The sequence below is a fragment of the Bufo gargarizans genome, chromosome 1, assembly GCF_014858855.1.
Source record: "Bufo gargarizans isolate SCDJY-AF-19 chromosome 1, ASM1485885v1, whole genome shotgun sequence".
Classification (NCBI taxonomy): Eukaryota; Metazoa; Chordata; class Amphibia; order Anura; family Bufonidae; genus Bufo; species Bufo gargarizans.
In genome coordinates this window covers 184716780-184731664 of record NC_058080.1, presented here as the reverse complement: position 1 = coordinate 184731664, position 14885 = coordinate 184716780, and the positions used below count along the sequence as shown (strand labels likewise).

At 43.2% G+C, this 14885-nt stretch overlaps 1 protein-coding gene across 2 annotated transcripts in view; it reads left to right on the top strand.

Moving 5' to 3' along the window:
* Positions 1–14885, top strand: part of ARHGAP10 (Rho GTPase activating protein 10) — a 353126-nt gene that overhangs the window by 237282 nt on the left and 100959 nt on the right. The window lies entirely within an intron of this gene.

Sequence of the window (14885 nt, the reverse complement as noted above, 5' to 3'; positions counted from 1 at the left end):
GATGCAGTGGCAGCGGATTTTCCAGGTGAGTAGTAAATATTTTGCTTATTTTGTCATATCCCTTTTTTTTTCCGGACATGAAATCTCCAAGACAACCTTGTTTAACATATTTTTTTAAATAACAAAAAAATGGCATAGATGAGGTGTGAGTTTAATTCTTTAGATTAGACTCATATCATACTAATTCATCACCGGTGAAGAGGAAAAAAATCACCCTAAATCACCAGGAAACAGGTGGAAATGCTTACCCACAGACAACCTGGACACATGGCATCAACAAATCAATGATATACAAAAGTTGACCTATATGGCAAGGGGGTGTCCTGTGTGTCTTTCTAAATGCTCTAGAATTTTTGTTAAATCTTGCCAACTTTTATGTCATGTAGTATATACAATGGATATACAAACTCTACACACCCCTGTTAAAATGTCAGGTTTCTGTGCTGTAAAAAAATGAGACAGATAAATCATTTCAGAACTTTTTCCACCTTTAGGCTCCATTCACACATCCACAATTGCGGACCTATTCATTGTGCGGCCCCGATCCGGATATGCGGACCCGCGCTTCCGGGTCCGCATTTCCATTCCCGAATAAAATAGAACATGGCCTATTTTTGTCTGCAATTGTGGACAAGAATAGGCATATTTTATTAGTGAAATGCGGAACGCACATTGCCGATGTCCGTGTCTTGCGGATTTGTGGATCTGCAAAACACACAGAGATGTGTGAATGGACCCTTAATGTGACCTATACACTGTACCACTCTATTGAAAAACAAACTGAAATCTTTTAGGTAGAGGGAAGAAAGCAAAACAAAAAAACTTAAATAATATGGTTGCATAAGTGTGCACACCCTCTTATTACTGGGGGTGTAGCTGTGTTCAGAATTAAGCAATAGCAATCAAAATCATGTTAAATAGTAGTCAGCATACACCTGCCATCATTTAAAGTGCCTCTGATTATCCCTAGATAAAGTTCAGCTGCTCTAGTTGGTCTTTCCTGAAATTTTCTTAGTCGCATCCCACAGCAAAAGCCATGGTCCACAGAGAGCTTCCAAAGCATCAGAGGTATCTCATTGTTAAAAGGTATCAGTCACGGGAAGGGTACAAAACAATTTCAAAGGCATTAGATATACCATGGAACACAGTGAAGACAGTCATCATCAAGTGGAGAAAATATGGCACAACAGTGACATTACCAAGAACTCGACGTCCCTCCAAAATTGATAAAAAGACGAGAAGAAAACTGGTCTGGGAGGCTACCAAGAGGCCTACAGCACCATTAAAGGAGATGCAGAAATATCTGACAAGTACTGGCTGTGTGGTACATGTGACAACAATCTCCTGTATTCTTCATATGTCTGGGCTATGGGGTAGAGTGGCAAGATGAAAGGCTTTTCTTACGAAGAAAAACATCCAAGCCAGGCTACATTTTGCAAAAACACATCTGAAGTCTCCCAAAAGCATGTGGGAAAAGGTGGTATGGTCTGGTAAAACCAAGGTTGAACTTTTTGGCCATAATTCCAAAAGATATGTTTGGCGCAAAAACAGCACTGCACATCACCAAACGAGCACCATACCCACAGTGAAGCATGGTGGTTGCAGCATCAGGCTTTGAGTCTGTTTTTCTTTAGCTGGAACTTAGTTAAGCTAGAGGGAATTATGCACAGTTCCAAATACCAGTCAATATTGGCACAAAACCTTCAGGCTTCTACTAGAAAGCTGAACATGAAGAGGAACTTCATCTTTCAGCATGACAACGACCCAAAGCATACATCCAAATCAACAAAGGAATGGCTTCACCAGAAGAAGAATAAAGTTTTGGAATGGCCCAGCCAGAGCCCAGACCTGAATCCGATTGAAAATCTGTGGGGTGATCTGAAGAGGGCTGTGCACAGGAGATGCCCTCGCAATCTGACAGATTTGGAGTGTTTTTGCAAAGAAGAGTGGGCAAATCTTGCCAAGTCAAAATCTGCCATGCTGATAGACTCATACCCAAAAAGACTGAGTGCTGTAATAAAATCAAAAAGTGCTTCAACAAAGTATTAGTTTAAGGGTGTGCACACTTATGCGACCATATTATTTTATTTTTATATTTTTTCTTCCCTCTACCTAAAAGATTCAAAGGGAACCTGTCATGTAGATATTTGATTATAATCTAACTAATTATATACAATCATTAACAGCTCAAAAGTACCTTAGATGTATTCACTTACTGGTGTGACAGATGGTTACCTCATAATATACACACAAAGATGCAGCATGCCGCATGCTAATGAGCTGATTTGAGTCCAGCGTGATGTCATTGAGTCCAGCGTATATTTAATTCAGAGCTATAGCCACTCCCCTGCCCACCTGCTACTGATTCATATGGAAAAAAGCTGTCAATCTGCAGCCGGTGGGCGGGGAGAGTCAGGAGCTCATAAATATTCATGACTCATCATTATCAGCTGGAGCTTTTCAATACAAGATGTTGGCAGATTGACTGGGTCAATTAAAGAAAGTGACCCAGCATTTTGCTAAGAGAATCAGTCAGTTATGTTGCCCTTAGTTAGGACACCATAAAACTGGTGACAGGTTCCCTTTAAGTTTATTTTTCAATTGAGTTGTACAGTTTATAGATCACATTAAAGGTGGAAAAAGTTCTGAAATGATTTATCTTTGTCAGATTTTTTTACATCACAGAAACCTGACATTTTAACAGGGGTGTGTAGACTTTTTATATCCACTGTACATAGACTTTCTAAGGTGCTTAATGGAAATACTACCAGCCTCTCTACTTCAAGGTGCTACTTCCCACCTCTTGTGTTACATTTTAGTACCCCTGAAAAACTGGCTTTGCAATAAACTGTATGATTTTTCAGGCCTTTCACCTTTCTTTCCCCTCACCCATGACGGCACCCTGTGCGACTCAGGACCTTCCATCAGGACAGGAAACCTGAGAAGATAAAAAGGACACACCTCCACCTAACACCAGTTCAGGTTTCCTGTCCTCCGGATGGGAGATCCTGAGAAGCAGCACATTTCGCTGCAGAAGACATACCTCGAATAGACACCAGAGCTGGGGAAGGTCTGTGGCTAGTGCCGTGGGAAGTCCTATCCCTGGGGAGAGGTAGTTCTGTGGCCGTGCCGGAAGCCGCTCCCCACAAGTCTGCCTGCACTCTCTCCGGTCCTGCGGGGAGCCGCTGTGGCCGTGTTCAGGCGGCTCCCCACGCTCTTCCCAATTCCAAGATGGCGCCCGCGCGTCCGTGCGCATATGCACATGCGCGGGGCCGTCTTTCAGAAATGACGTCGGGGGGGGGGGGGGGGGGTGTTTCGCTCGACACGCAGGACCCGGAAGTGGAGTGCCGGAGCGCGTCCTTTAAACTATAAATGCGGCGGCAGGTTCAGGCAGCCAGCAGGGGCACAATTTTGGATGTGCTAGTGTAGCGATCCTGCTTTCAAGCATGTCGGAGCCTACAGAGGGACGCGCTGAACCCCAGGAACCCTTGAGGCCTGCAAGTCCGGTACTGGTCTGAGGACGGGGGAAAAGGAAAAACTTCAATGGGTGAGAGCGTTCCTTTTATTTGCTAATGTGGTGTTTCATATGATTGTTTTTAGATCCCTAAGCCACCTAAAAAGTCGTCTTTCAAGACAAAACACAGAGAGTGTGCGGAATGTAAAACGTCCCTATCTGCATCTTATCAGAAAGCGTTATGCTCAGCGTGTATAGATAAACTGGTAGCAGAGCAATCCCAGACCCTTGCTAGATCCATGAAGTCTATAATCAAGGCATTCTTCAAAGCATTCAGTAAAAGCCGTGCCAGGTCCCCAGATAAACCAGGGAGAGACACAGAGTACGACAGTATAGAGATGGACTCATCCGACAATGACGGAGAATCCGGACAGTTATTTGCTAGTAATTCGGACTCCTCGGACGAAGATTATTCAGGGAGATCCTTCTTTTCCCCTGAGGATACGCAGCCATTACTAAAAGCGGTCAGAGCAACCATGCAGTTGGAAGACATTAAGCAGACCAGATCAGTTGCGGACCAGGCCTTTCAGGCATTAGGCCCTAAAAAGCATAGAGTCTTCCCTATTCATGAAAACATGCAAGCGATTATTAAAAGAGAATGGAAAAATCCTGACAGGAAATTTTTCTTACCCTCCTCGGTGAAAAGGAAATATCCTTATGAGGAAAAAGTCTCCTCCAGCTGGGATAGGGCCCCTACGTTAGATGCTCCAGTCACTAAGATAGCAAAGAGATCTGCCCTCCCCTTTGATGATCTGGGTTGTCTTTCGGACCCGTTAGATAAGAAAGCAGACATATATCTAAAATGGGCATGGGAAACTTCTACTACTTGTCTTAGACCCGCAGTTGCAGCCACTTGGGTTTCCCGATCCCTGAGATTGTGGATTGAACAGCTAGAGGCACATCTTAAAGAGAAAAAGCCTAGGGAAGAAATCTTAGCTTCTCTTCCCACCTTTGCTAAAACGGCTGATTTTTTAACGGATGCTTCTACGGATGTTATGCGCTTTGCCGCCAAATCCTCAGCTATGACGAATGCGGCAAGTAGAGCCATTTGGCTTAGATCATGGAAGGGTGACCAGGGGTCTAAGGCCAGACTCTGTGCCCTTCCGTGTGAGGGCGATAGGTTGTTTGGGTCCTCCCTAGATGACATCTTGGAGAAGGCATCCGACAAGAAAAGAGGATTTCCTGTCCCTCAAAACCCCTTTTTTCGTAAACCCCAGCAGGGTTTTAGAAGACAGAGGGGTAAGCCATACGATAGGAAAGAGAGGGATAGGTTTCAAAGGAAAACTTGCGGCTTCCTTTTTAAATCCCAGGATAACAAACCAAAGGACAAGCAATGACGCCAAACTCCAGGTTGGAGGAAGACTCTCTGCTTTTCTCCCGGCTTGGTCGAACGTTACCCAAAACAAGTGGGTTTTGGGAGGAATAGCAGAGGGATTCAGGTTGGAGTTCCGCTCCTATCCCCAAGTTTTTTTTCATCCAAACTCCAACTCCGAAGGATCCTCTAAAGTCCACAGTTCTGGAGGCAGAGGTTCAGTTATTGTTGGACAAAGGAGTTGTTTGCCAAGTTCCAAAGAAGGAGGAGGGCAAGGGGTTTTACTCTCCACTCTTTTTAATAAAGAAACCCAATGGGTCCTTTCGGATGATTCTGAACCTAAAGCGTCTAAACAAATTCCTGAGATACAAGAAGTTTCGGATGGAAACTATAAAGACGACTATAGACCTGTTATACAAAGGTTGCTGGATGGCAAGTATAGACCTAGAGGATGCCTATTATCACATCCCAATTCACTCTTCTTCCCAAAAGTATTTAAGAACGGCTGTTCAAGTAAGGGGCCAACTTCTGCACCTGCAATACAGGGCCCTCCCGTTTGGGGTCTCTCAAGCTCCGAGAATTTTCACCAAGGTTGTGGCGGAGATGGTGGCATTCCTTTGATTGTCTGGGGTAGTAGTAGTACCCTATCTGGATGATTTTATGTTTGTAGCCCAAACAAGGGAGCAGTTACAAACAGAGCTTGTCCTGGTGTGCTCTCTGTTGAAGGATCTGGGGTGAAAGATGAATCAGGAGAAGTCTTATCTAACCCCTTCTCAAATTTGCACCTTTTTAGGAATGCAGCTAGATTCCACGGCTCAGAAGTACATTCCTCCCTCAGAAGAAAGTGTCCTCAACAATAGAACATGTTTGGTTCCTTTTCCAGTCCTTCCGATGTTCCATCAGAGAGACGATGGCAGTACTGGGGCACCTGACGGCTACATTTCCAGCCGTACCATTTGCGCAGATCCACACAAGACTGTTACAGTCGGATATCTTAAAGAATTGGAATGGTCTCCCACAAACACTAGAGGAAAAATTTCATCTCTCATCCAGAGCAAGGTATTCCCTTCTGTGGTGGACATCCGAGAAGAACCTGTCGGCAGGAATGCCTTGGTCCTTCATAGAGCCCATACTGATAACGACAGACGCCAGTCCGTGGGGTTGGGGAGCCCACTCAGATGGAAAATACTGGCAGGGAAGATGGGATTTAAGAACCCGGGACTGCACGTCAAATTACAAGGAGCTCAAAGCAGTAGAAAGAGTCCTAAAGGTGGCAGTTCCAGATGTCTCAAACAGAAAGTTGGTCTTTTACTTGGACAATTCAACGACAGTGGCCTATATAAATCATCAGGGCGGGACAAAAGTACCATCTCTAATCTTCCTCTGCCAGGAAATTTTCAAAATAGCAGAAGACAGAAACCTGGTCTTATCCGCAATACATTTGAAGGGGAAAGAGAACACTGTGGCCGACTTTCTAAGCCGAGTAGAACTCAGTCAGGCAGAGTGGAGTCTGAACGAGGAGATTTTTTCCCAGATTGTGACAAAGTTTGGGACCCCAACTATAGACCTCTTTGCCACTCGAAAAAAACAGGAAGACAGAGAGATTCTTCTCCCTAAACGACACAGAGAATCCTACAGCGGTAGACAGTCTGGCTCAGGATTGAAGCCAGGAACTCGGCTATGCCTTCCCACCTATTTCCCTAATTCCGCAGGTTCTAAAGAAGGTGTGGAGAGATGGAGCCACCATAATCATGGTAGCCCCAAAGTGGCCCAAGAGAGTCTGGTACTCCTCTCTCTTAAGTCTAACCAGAAGCCCCCCCTGGGTGATCCCTCCAAGGGGCCCGTATGGCATCCCAATCCGGGGATTCTTCAATTTGCAGTATGGAGATTGACAGGGACATCTGGTTGAAGAGAGGGCTTTCTAGCAAAGTTGTTTCCACCCTTCTAGGTAGTAAAAAAAAACTACAACAGCCAGGAAGTATAATAGGGTTTGGAATGTCTTTTCTTCCTTTCTAGGTTCTAGCCCTGAGCCATTTAGTCCTCCAGAAATCCCTAAGATTTTAGACTTTTTACAAGCAGGTTTAGACAAAGGACTCAAGGCCTCCACCTTAAACGTTCAGGTGTCGGCTATGAGCTACTTTTTTTACTTCCAATTAGCAATCCACCCGTGGGTCAAACGTTTCCTTTCTGCCGCTGCCAGAATCCGTCCTTCTGTAAGACCTCTTTCCCCTCCTTGGGACCTGAACAAGGTCTTGACGGCCCTAACCGATAAACCCTTTGAGCCCTTATTAGCGATCCCAATTGACATCTTGTCCATTAAGATGGCTTTCCTCCTGGCTATTACCTCTGCTAGGAGGATCTCTGAGATCCAGGCCTTCTCTGCATATCCACCTTATACTATCATCCAGGATAACCAAATAGTTATCAGGCCCCTGCCTTCTTTCCTTGCCAAGGTTGTCTCTGGTTTTCATAGGAGCCAAGACATTGTGTTACCTTCCTTTTTTTCTAACCCCTCCAATAGCACGGAAGAAAGGTTTCATTGCCTGGATGTTAAGAGATGCTTGTTGGTCTACCTAGATGTTACAGCTCCTTGGAAAAAAGACGAGAACCTCCTGGTCCAGTATTTAGGAGGGAATAAGGGGAAAAAAGCATCCTGCGGGGTTATTGCTAGATGGGTGAAGAAGGCCATAGCTAGGGCTTATATTTCCTTGGGTCTCCACCCTTCTTCAGGTTTTGGGGCCCATTCTACTAGGGCAGTGTCTACTTCGGGGGCTGAGAGAGCTGATGTATCTTTAGCTCAGATTTGTAGGGTGGCTACCTGGAGCTCCCCCCATACCTTTCTCAAACATTACAGATTGCAGCTCCATTCTGATGCCTTTTTTGGGGAAAAAGTCCTTCAGGCTGTGCCCCCCCCCCCCCCCAAGTTCTACTTATAGTTTATCTCGCACAGGGTGCCCTCATGGGTGAGGGGAAAACAACATTGCTTACCGGTAATCGTTTTTCTCGATACCCATGACGGCACCCTGTGCGACTCAGGACCTCCCATCAGGACAGGAAACCTGAGAAGATAAAAAGGACACACCTCCACCTAACACCAGTGGAAGAAATAAATTGTTCTCCGGAGAGAAGTGACAAAGGATTAAAGACCCCTTCTCTTTTTTTTTTATATTACTTCCTATAGACCTGGCAAACGATATTTCCCTCCCCATGTAGGTAGATATATATATATATATATATATATATATATATCTACATGGGGAGGGAAATATCGGGTGCCATCATGGGTATCGAGAAAAACGATTACCGGTAAGCAATGTTGTTTTCCCCTCACCCATGACGGCACCCTGTGCGAGATAAACTAACATTGCTTACCGGTAATCGTTTTTCTCGATACCCATGACGGCACCCGATATTTCCCTCCCCATGTAGATATATATATATATATATATATATATATAGCGTTTGCCAGGTCTGTATGAAGTAATATAAAAAAAAAAGAGAAGGGGTCTTTAATCCTTTGTCACTTCTCTCCGGAGAAAAATTTATTTCTTCCACTGGTGTTAGGTGGGGGTGTGTCCTTTTTATCTTCTCAGGTTTCCTGTCCTGATGGGAGGTCCTGAGTCGCACAGGGTGCCGTCATGGGTATCGAGAAAAACGATTACCGGTAAGCAATGTTGTTTTCTAACAATCAGTTTCACATTGAATGTGTTTTGATTTTCAATAGTTCATCCTTATTACATAACACAATATTATATGCAGTGTGATTTCATTGAAACTTCACTGTTCTGTATTTTCCTGTGAAATCTGTTTTCCTGCAAAGGTTACATAGCCACAATGGTGTAGAGAAAACAAAGGGGAGTTTTTTTTTAAAGTGTTGTCAAGGAAAACTGGCTTAGTTGCCCATAGGAACCAATCAGATTCCACCTTTCATTTTCCAAAAGAGCTCAGAAAAACTCCACTTTTGCTAAATATCATCCAAACTCTTTTAATTTTGCGCTTTTGAGAGATGCAGTGTTTGAATAACTTGCAAGGGCACTAAGAACACCACATCTTTGTGGTGGTCGGCCCCACTGATCTAACTTATGGCCTGTTTAGTAGTGTGTTATGTTGTAAGTGTTGTTTTGAGAGAGCACTACTCACAAAAAGTTTGGGATATTTGGCTTGTGGGTGAAATTTCAGGATGAGCCTTAAATCCACTCTAACTTTAAAGGTGAACTTAATGTGACCTTCTCAAAACTTTTGAATGCTCATGTACAACGGTCCAGTACTTTTTGCACAACTTGCTGTTTTCTAACAAGGAGCTTAATGGCAAAATTCACAACAGGTGTTTGATCCATGAATCGCCCAATACATTTTCTGGTTAAATTAGAATTGGTATTTAAACAGTCCTTCTCATCATGCTGTTCACATTTTGACATCATGAGACCAAGACAACACCTAACAATTGTTCGACAGTACCTCGCCATTATGAGGCTTCAAGCAGGATGTTGTCAGACGGCCACTGTGCTTATAGTGTTACAGATTGTCATCAGCAAGTTGCAACAGAGATACAGAGAGGCTGGTAGAGTCACAGAAAGGCATAGAAGTGGGCATCATTTTTCCACATCCCACACTACTGACTGCTTTATTGTGAACAATGCCCTGCAGAACCGGATGAGGAATGCCACACAACTCCAGACACATTTAAAGGGATTCTGTCCTCTCATAACACAAATTCAGTCATGCTCCACAGATTACCTTGAATCGGCTTTGCTGTTCTATACTGTAATCCGTCCAGTAGTTTTGCTGAAAAACGACTTTTATAATTATGCTAATTAATCCTGAAGGTGCCCAGAGGGGCATTATGTTCCACTTTGTGTGCAGTAACGCCCCCCTGCAGTGCCCAAAACGCCTTCCTCCTGAATCCCTAACCGCCCACAGCGTCTCATCCCTCTCCTCCCCCTCCCTGACGGCCGAGCGAAGTCTCGCGCAGACGCAGTACCCACTGAGGGCTGCGGCAGTGCGATTTGCTGGAGACTGAGGGAAGAGCGAGCATCGGACGTCACTGGGCTCGGCGCATGCCCAGTGACGACGATGAAGCTCCTGCCCTCAGTCTCCAGCAAATCGCACTGGCGCAGCCCTCAGTGGGTATTGCGTCTGCGCGAGACTTCGCTCGGCTGTCAGGGAGGGGGAGGAGAGGGATGAGACGCTGTGGGCGGTTAGGGATTCAGGAGGAAGGTGTTTTGGGCACTGCAGGGGGGCGTTACTGGGCACATAAAGTGGAACATAACGCCCCTCTGGGCACCTTCAGGAATAATTTGCATAATTATAAAAGTCGTTTTTCAGCAAAACTACTGGACGGATTACAGTATAGAACAGCAAAGCCGATTCAAGGTAATCTGTGGAGCATGACTGGTTTAAAATCTGAATTTGTGTTATGAGAGGTGACAGAATCCCTTTAAAGTATGTGAGCGGCACCCAAGTGTCACGTCAGACCATTCAGAACCGTTTACATCAGCGTTGTGTGCATGCTAAACGACCTGCAAGGGTACCTAACCAGACCATCAGGCACAGGTGTTATCATTTGCATGGGCCAGGGAGCATCTACGCTGGATGAAGGACCAGTGGGTCTCAGTGCTATTACCTGATGAAAGTCGATTCACGCTGTGCAGAAATTATGGCCGCCAACGATGATGGAGACATCAAGGAGAGCACTGTGCATCAGCCACTGGTGAGCTTTTGGTGGTGGTGGTGGTGTTGCAGTGTGGGCAGGTGTCTAGTCAATACAGGACTGCCCTACACTTTGGGAATTATACAGGGTGGGCCGTTTATATGGATACAGCTTAATAAAATGGGAATGGTTGGTGATATTAACTTCCTGTTTGTGGCACATTAGTATATGTGGCGGGGGAACTTTTCAAGATGGGTGGTGACCATGGCGGCCATTTTGAAGTCAGCCATTTTGAATCTAACTTTTGTTTTTTCAATAGGAAGAGGGTCATGTGACACATCAAACTTATTGGGAATTTCATAAGAAAAACAATGGGCTTGGTTTTAATGTAACTTTATTCTTTCATGAGTAATTTACAAGTTTCTTCTGACCCCTTATAAAATGTGTTCAATGTGCTGCCCATTGTGTTGGATTGTCAATACAACCCTCTTCTCCCACTCTTCACACACTGATAGCAACACCGCAGGAGAAATGCTAGCACAGGCTTCCAGTATCCGTAGTTTAAGGTGCTGCACAGCATATGCTGTGAAGATACAAGATGTGCAGCACCTGAAACTACGGATACTGGAAGCCTGTGCTAGCATTTCTCCTGCGATGTTGCTATCAGTGTGTGAAGAGTGGGAGAAGAAGGTTGCATTGACAATCCAACGCAATGGGCAGCACATTGAACACATTTTATAAGTGTTCAGAAACTTGTAAATAACTCATGAAAGAATAAAGTTACGTTAAAACCAAGCACACCATTGTTTTTTCTTGTGAAATTCCCAATAAGTTTGATGTGTCAAATGACCCTCTTCCTATTGAAAAAACAAAAGTTGGATTCAAAATGGCCGCCATGATCACCACCCATCTTGAAAAGTTTCCCCCCCCACATATACTAATGTGCCACAAACAGGAAGTTAATATCACCAACCATTCCCATTTTATTAAGCTGTATCCGTATAAATGGCCCACCCTGTACAGTGACAAGCCCATACTACTTGAATAACATCATTAATCAAGTGATTGTGCCTCTGCATGAACAACACAGGCCTAATATCTTCTTCATGGACGACAATGCGTCAGCTCATCGAGGTCACATCATTAGGGAACGGCTGCTGGAGACTGGGGTATCTCGAATGAGAGGCTACTTTCTCCAAACCTGAATCCTATTAAAAACCCATGCAATCAGCTGAGTCGCCGCGTAGAGCCGCCAGGAGAGTGGGATGCCATGCCTCAGCAGACAATAAGTTGACTTCTGAACAGCATGAGACGTCGTGGTCAAGCTGTAATTGATGCTCAAGGGGATATACCCACCACTCTTGTTGGCTTTTGTTTCAATAAATTGCTTGAGATGAGGAAATCACCATTGCATCCTTTTGCCCTACTTTCATGATATAATATCACTGTAGCGTGAACTTTTTACATTTTCCAAAAATTTCAGCCGAAAGCCAAATATCCCCTACTTTTTGTAAGTAGTGTATATGTAGGTATACAGTAAATAGCCTCAAACTGACTTGGCTGTTCGAAACCAAAAATCTTCTTACCATAGAACATGTTCCCAGAGAATTACAGAACTAGGTGAAAGTTAAGATGGGCAGCAGAGTTTTTTTTTTGTGTCTAATTAAAGCAGTAGCTTGCTTTTCATCTGATGGGCTGGTATATGTCAATATACTTTTTTATGTATACACTTTCTTATGCTGAGCTGTCCCAGAAAAACACGACGCGTGGTATACTTTCATAGCATTTAATTCTATGGATGATGCATGCTACTGTATGCCTATACAGTGCTGTAATCAAATACTGGTGTGGATACATAAGAATCTTTAAAGATTATGTACACCTTTATAATTTATTGCATTGTACTCATTTTGAGCTAAAAATCATTTTTTAAATTGGTCTTTATAAAAAAATATGCAGCCCTTTTTTATGTACAGCCTTGTGTTCCTCTAGTAGCAGGAGTTAAATTTTTTCCCCTTTTAGTCAGCCAGCTCCACCGATGGCTCCTTATCTCTGATCCCTGAAATTATAAACACTCATTATAACTCAGTTCTCATCTTAGGCCCCTTTCACACAAGCGATTTTTCGGCACGGGTGCAATAAGTGACGTGAACGCATAGCACCCGCACTGAATCCGGACCCATTCATTTCAATGGGTATGTGTACATGAGTGTATTTTCACACATCAGTTCTGCGTTGCGTGAAAAACGCAGCATGTTCTATATTCTGTGTTTTTCAGGCATGCATGGCCCCGTAGAAGGGAATGGGGCTTCAGTGAAAAAACGCATTGCATTCACAAGCAAGTGCGGGTGCGATGCGTTTTTCACTAATGGTTGCTAAGAGATGTTGTTTGTAAACCTTCAGTTTTTATCACGCTCGTGAAAAACGCCTCAAAACGCATTGCACCATGCGGAAAAAACTGAACGCAATCGCAGACAAAACTGACTGAACCGTTCCTGCGTACGGTCGTTCCTGACAACCTGCCCATGTGAATGTGGCACTGATCACCCGATGAATGAGTGACACGCTTGTTCATCGGGCGATCCTGTCGTTCATACAGGCACCACCGAACATGGCTTCTGAGCAGCTGCCCAGAAACCATGATTCTGTATAAGGACGAGGGATCGCATTAGTGATCACACGTCCTCATACAGCGAAGGAGATCGCTACATGTAAATGCAGCCGTTTCATTCACTAAATCCAGCAAAGTGAAAGTAGGATTCACACAGCTAGACAGTTAACCTTTTGTGACAGAACAGCTCAATATTTTTAATAAAGACCACTTGAAAAAAATGACTGAGTAAAATGCAATCTTGAAAAAATGGCTCTGGAAGTGTATATAGCCTTTAAACTTTTTGGGGGTCATTTGTTGAGACCGACGTTTTTAGACGCCAGTCTTAATACTCCCTATATCTGGTGTTGGGTCCACCGAAGTTATGAAGAATCGCCGGCCTCTACATAACTTCGACGCATCCAGTGCCAGTCTAAATGTAAGCCAGCTTCCTAATACAGGTGTAGAAAATGATGAATGAGACGGACCTACCTGTCCGTCCCCTTCTCCGCCACGCCCACTTTTTTTTAGACCTGGCGTGAGTGGGGAGAAGTCGCAGATTGCGCCGCAATCTGAGCCAGAAATACACCTTATATAGGAGTATCTTTGGATAATAAATGACCCCTTCTGTTCCTTTTGGAAGGAAAAAAACTGCACTGAAACTTAAATGTGTGAATGTAACCCAATGCAAATTGCTACATTTTAAAAACCTGCTTTGTTTGGATCCCCAGTCAAATATCATGTGTGTGTTAAGTGTGCTATATATACCAGGACAATCAACTTCTCAAAATCAGAATTTTCCAGTTAACACTTGCTGTGTACACAGGCAAATGGACAGGCAGCTCAGAATTTATTTTCCACTGTAGAGTTTACCACATAAGCTTTTTAATGAAAATGATCCTTCTTGTTATACATGTAAATAGAAACTTAATTCCATTTGAAAATATTTACTACATATTTCCTATATGGGAGTTCATAAAATTAATGTATAATATAAAGCAAAGAAATGCATTTTTAAAATAGAATGCTGAAGGCATAATATTTGCTGGTTCATTGCTGGCGTCTCGGTTGATCTATGGCCTCTCCTATCTTGAGGACAAGTCTACAGAGTTTAGCAAAGTCAGCAAACTTTATGCCTGTAGCATTTTCTCTTTGTAACTACAGCTCCTTAGAAATTAACTTTGTCTGCTTACTGTAAATATAGTTTATATATACTGTAGTTTATCTTTTGTTCCTTGCTGCATGTTACTTCTGAAATATTGTGTGATGTCTTGGTGTAATTCTAAATATCTACTGCACATTGAATAATAATAATATAGTCATATGTGGTATACATACTCACATATATAGAGAAGGTTATAAAAAAAAATATATATTTGGCTGCTGAAAACATACGGCTAGATTCATATGTGCAGTGAGGTTATGGCAGAGGCTTCGATAACAGATTTCAGCAAAAAAGGAAAAACTACCACTGCATGCAGTATTTTTTATTCTACAAATAATCAACATTCTACCTTTCATTTTACACAGCTCCTTTGTAAAATGAAAGGTGAAATCTGATTGAGTGTTATGGGCAACTAGGCCAGTTCTACTTTACACTAGGGATCGACCGATTATCGGTTTTACAGATATTATCGGTCGATATTAAGGATTTTGAACGTTATCGGCATCTATTTTGCCGATATTCCGAAAACGACACACACCAAAATATTAATTATAAATGAAAAAGAAAGATTTACAAAAAAAACTTCACGTTAACAATAAACATATTCATTTTCAGCTGATTTGTGTAGGAATTTTTTATTTTATTTTTTCAAAA